Raw genomic sequence first — 6,007 nt, forward strand, 5'->3', positions numbered from 1 at the left:
TACACTCGTGCACACCTGAACTTGGCACACTACAGAGAAACCTTCAGGCTGTTGTAACTGATGTTTATGAGTAGATGGGTGCTGGGATGGGACCAAAGTTGAATTAGTACACTACAGGTGGTAACAGAACCTATTAGACTTAGTGTTATTAGTGCAGAAATCTAGCAAGCACTGAAGGTAATTCAAATGGAAGTCCATGTTTCCAACAATGTTATGTATAGTTAACTCACAAATTGCTACATGTAATGATTAAATGTTGAACTTGAAATATTTCTTCACCAGATTTTTCTTGAACACATATTTCAATCCTTGAACTACAGATAACTACCCACACTTCTTTTAGAGAAACTTGTGAATCTCACTCAAGGTCATCTTGAACTGTATTTGTCCAATGTTTTCTTTTTCATGGTTGGGACACACCTGCCATGAGTGACTGCCAAAGGAGGAGATTCAGAGAGTGATGGAGATAGCTGCAACCAGGGGTGTGGTGACATTTTAAATGTCTTTGTGGACAGGAAATCTGCATGGAGCTGTCTGGCAATACAACTGAGTAGCTGTGGAAGAACAAAGATACCTGGGATTTCTCCCTCCACATCTTTGTGCAGTAGTGCTCACATGGAGGTTTTAGTGAGGAATGTCTGAGACAACAAGGAGATGTGGGGAACTGGCACTATGAAGATGAAGCTGAGGGGACAAACAGATAGAAATACTTTGGGACTACCTGCTGGGTTATATGGCTCTACAGGAAGCAGCGGGATTGCACTTACGAACTTGCTGGGGATAAAACATCAGAATGGAATTAACATTATTTTTCCCCTCAGTGAATCTTTTCTATGTGGTAGAGATGAGACAAATTTGCATTTTTCATTATTTCAGTGTCATGTAGTATCATGTACATAGGAGTGACCTATAAGTATGATATTTGCTGTCCAGGTAATTTCACCAAGATAAAAAGCACTGCAGGCAGATAACCTGAGCAGTATAAATTTTGAGTACTGTGTCCTTTTTTTTATCCAAGAAAAATTTCATTGCTCCTGTTTTTGAAGCTCCTGCACTGACAGCACATGCAGGAGAGCCCTTATGATGTTAGGAACTCTCCTAAAGTTATTTTTCTCCACATGGGTCATTCTTGCTCAAGTTTTAGATAAATTTCTTCAAGATCTATTATTTAGACACGTCTTAAAGTTAGTGGAACGTAAATGCCAGAGACCCAGAAAGAGGGGCCTCTGTGTCTACGACTGCTGAGATTGTGCAGACGAGAAGATGGATGCATGGCAGAACACTGAGAGGTCCCTGTCCTAGTTTGACATTAGGCTTTCTTTGTGCTCTTTCTGTTTATTTTTTTAATTAAATGAACTGTAGCCTGAAGAAATTCTTTCTTGGCATATAGTCCTTCCTGTGTGGAGGTCACTTTCTTCAATGTGTTTTGCATGAGCAAGAGCAAAAGCAAATGGATAAGCCTCAAAATTCTTAGTTTGGCTGTGGGATCATTTTAAGCTCCATGTTTTTTCAGTGTTAAAAGCTCAAATTGTAGAAGACTGACTTAAACAGGGATAATATAAAATTAGGAAAAAGTGAACAAATATAAGTATTTTACAAATTGGATTCTAGTGTAATTGTTTCTCTTCACTCCCCCACAACCCATTACATTTACAAACCATATCTTTAGAAGCATTACAGGAAATAAACAGGAAATAAAATGTGTTTCCAACATCTCCTCATACTATTACTTAAAAACTCTTCCTGATAAATAAGATTTGTTTTGCCATATTTTAATATCAAAATAGCTTCATACAGCATACTGTCAGTGTCAGAACTCCTATCATCTAAACAATTTAATTACATCCCATACAGAATACCTTCCAGGTTTGCTATTTTAAATACGCTATTGCTATGTGTTTGTCCCCTCTGTTGTTTTTTTCCTCTAAGGGCTTCATGGTATTTTAAATGCAAGATTTTCATTGAAATTTTTCTAATGGCTCCTGATGAAAAGTGGGGTAATATGTGCATTAGTCTGATGTGAGCTCTGTTCCCTTCAGTGGAAGCTCTTACTATTCCAGAGTAAAGGTTACTATTTAAAGTTCAGTGTTTATGCTGACTACAGCTGACCTCAATAGGATTTTGGTCAAATCTTAAAAGAAAACCTGTGCACAGAGACTTTAGTAAATCATTATGATCCTACTAAAACTAGAATTTTTACTTTAGTTACCCTGCATGTGCACACTCTTTGGCATCTAGCTTTTTCAAACTGCAGATGAGATGGCAGTGGAAAAATCTAAAGAATGTTAACACTATAATTTGCTGTTTCTCAGAAGGCTTAAATAAGCAAGCTAGAAAGGAAAAGCTCCATGAAACAAAGCTCAAAACTGCCTTGTGTACCATCAAAGCAGGAACATGGGACTGAGAAAGATCCCCTAGGTTATTAAACACAATCCTTTCCTATCATATTCAATTAACCATATCTCTAAAGACCTTGCACTCAAAGTACAGGACAAGAGAAAAAAACTGGAAGATCAGGAAGATGGAGAGCACAAACTACAGGATGATCATCAGGATAGTTGACTTATGTCAGCACACTGTCAGTGTACTAGTAATCTTTCTTATTGTAGTTACTACAGCAAAGTATTTCTCATGCTCAAGCTGCAGAAAGTAAGAACTATTTTGCCTTTGCCTGTGATGTGATTGGGCTATTACATCACCACTAATTTTTATATTCTTTTGAACTGTCAGGTATTGGCAGCTGATAACATGTTGTTGTGGTGGGTCTGGTTATCAGATCCGGGATAGCACATTGCACATAAAGGTTCAAACCAAATGAGGCCAAGCTGCCACATTCAACTTTTAACAGGCAGAACAGAGCCTAGCAATTAATGTCACTATCTGTTATTTTCTTTGTAGATGATGTGGCTTTTTTCTTCAAATAGTCCCTGCTTTGCACTAATCCATTTCAGTAATACCTAAATCCCTTTCCACTGGGATAAAGTTCAATTCAATTCCCTTGAGTCTTCAGAAATGTCATGAATGTGTCCTGCATCTTGTAAGAACAGAAGAGCACATGAAGATGCTTTCATCACAAATTCACTTAAAACTAGAGATGGGCACGTAAATGAAACCGGTACGCTTTATTAAAAAGACATGAGATGCTCTGACAAGGGTCATATTGCCCTCACATATTAGTTGTCTGAAGTGTAATCTGATTTTTTTTTCTCTAAGCTCTCTCTACTATCAATATCAGAGAATCACAGAATGGTAGGGGTTGGAAGGGACCTCTGTGGGTCATCTAGTCCAACCCCCCTGCCGAAGCAGGGTCACCTACAGCAGGCTGCACAGGACCTTGTCCAGGTGGACAATCAATATGCATCTCCAAATGCAAAGCTACTTTTTTTCTCTCTTCCTAACCAAATAGTCAGAAACTTTGTCACTACAACCAATCATTTCAATGTCATTTTTCTTTGTTTATGGAACACCTTCCTGTGTGGAGGAAGGCTACAGCTCAGCTAAGCAGTCATCATGTACAAAGGTACACGGTGCACTGCACTCAGTGAGACAGTTTGCAGTTTTAAAACAGCTCCTTACTCTTTTGTCTCTCCTTGATTTTTTCTTCACCCTTCAAAAAATACATGTGTTCTGATGACTCACTGATAATATCATTATGATAAAAACTTGATTTTCAGCTTTTACTGTTGTATTTGTTTGGGCTAGGATAGGGTTAGTTTCTTCATAGCAGCTTGTATGGGGGGGGCTATCTTTTGGATTTGTGCTGAGAAGTGTTGGAAACACAGGGATGTTTTAGATATTGCTGAACAGCGCTTACACAGAATCAAGCCCTCCTCTGCTTCTCACCTCACCCCACTCCACCAGAGAGTAGGCTGGGGGTGCACAAGAAGCTGGGAGGGGACACAGCTAGGACAAATGACCAAAGGGAAATTCCATGCCACATGACTTTGGGCTCAGCAATAAAAGCTGGGGATGAAGAGCAGATGTTTGGAGTCATAGTGTTTGCCTTCCCAAGTAATTTTTATGCATGATGAAGCCCTGCTTTTCTGGGGATGGCTAAATACCATGGATGCAGGAGAGCTAGAACAAGAGATACCTCAGGAGTCACAAAATAGGGCATATGGAGATCCTCCACAAGTGTATGTACAAAGACACACTGTCTCTGAAACAAGCAGAAAAGTCTAGAGCTCCACCTGTGCTCTCTGAGCTATGATATTTTTCAAATGACAGAGATGCAGTGGGACGTCTTGCACAAAGGTTTCAATGGGTGAATATGAGCTCTTCAATAAAGACAGGCAAGGAAGATGTGAATGGTGCCTATATGCAGCTCCTCTTCAGGAGACATGACAGTTTGGTTGAGAGTTGGTAGGTCAGGATCAAAAGCCTTCTTTAAGCTACTCCAGGAAGGCTCTAGATCCTTGTTCTCATGGGAGACTAAGCTTCCTGACATCTGCTGGAAGGACAACACAGCAGGACACAAGCAGTCCAGAAGATTTCTGGGGGGAGTTAGGGGTAAGTTCCTAACACAGGTACTGAAAGGGCCAGCCAGAGGGGATGCATACCTGGATCTGCTATTAACTAGGAAGGAAAAACTGAGTAAGGATGAAGTAGCTTTGGCATTGATAAGATCTATGAAGACAGATTGAGGGAATAGGCCTGTTCAGCCTGGCAAAGACAAATCTCTAGGGAGACCTAGTATCAGCCTGCCAGTACCAGTGGATACTTCATTGAGAAGATAGTGGGAGGACTGGAGACAACAGACATAACATCAAACAAGCAAGGCTCAGACTGGAGGAAGAGGTTAGACTAAAGACCTCCTGAGGTTCCTTCCAACCTGAATCATCTTAGGATGCTGTAGTGAAGGACAAGGAGTTACAGCTTGCTAAGTGTCAGGATCAAGACACAGATTTTGTTTTCATTAAGACATGTCAGTGTTTCAACACATATGGCTTCATTGCTGTATGTATTAGACAACTGAATGCAAATATTCTCAAGGCTATACAAAGAGACTTGTAAAATAGACACACTGTCTTCCAAGGTGCTAGATTTTCATTTGGAGAAGTGAGTTTTCAGGAACATACATGGCTTAATAGATAATCTACTGCCTCTATTGGCTTACTTAAGATTTGTCTTCTGGATATGTTGAGATTCTGATTAAGACATTATGTAAGTCTACAAACAGATAATTTTAACTCATGACAGTAAAGTTTGAGAATTTAATCAGAATCTGATCTATTTCCTCTCAGTACATGGTGTAGACAGAATTGAATGACAGTTAAAACTTTAGAGAAAATGGAAATAACACAGCTGATCAGAAGGAACAATTAAAGACAAAGCGAGGATTTAATCTATTTCTGAACAAAAATAGGAATAAGTATTATCCCCTGCACATATTGAAATTCTGTGTACATTAGATGAATATCTAGTTACAGGGAGGGCCATTTTATTTTTCGTTTTGAAACTGGCAGATAGTGACAATGTTCTTGTACTTGAAAGGCACTCCACTGTAGTGTGTTCTGCATACAATGGCTCAGACCTCAAATGATTTCATAAACTGAAGCTACACCAGACTGCATTTCAGCTTTCTTCCTAAATGTCTCATGGGGTCTGCCTATTTCAGAAAATCCTTCTCTGTGTCATAGTATAATTAGCAAAGCATTTTATTATGAAATCTCTCATGATTATGAATAAAAGGAGTTAAATGGTGAGATATTTTACACATCTCTGCTGCAATCCAACAGCTCTTATTTCTTCATATAGTTACTTGGATTTTTGGCCAAGGAACATGATGGGTTTGGCTTTTGAAAGCTACGATGTATGGTTATAATAAGGTGTATCCTCTCAGGATGGTCATTTCTTACTGACTTTCCATATCAACTGCCTTCACTTTTTGATATAGCTAATGTACTGAAAGCCTCTGGTAGATATTTTGTTAGTATTCCATTAAGATCAGGACAGTCCATGATGATTACCTAAGCTGACATTTCGTGTAGCACTGATTTTTGCACAC

Source organism: Opisthocomus hoazin, chromosome 5 (genome assembly GCF_030867145.1).
Source record: "Opisthocomus hoazin isolate bOpiHoa1 chromosome 5, bOpiHoa1.hap1, whole genome shotgun sequence".
NCBI lineage: Eukaryota > Metazoa > Chordata > Aves > Opisthocomiformes > Opisthocomidae > Opisthocomus > Opisthocomus hoazin.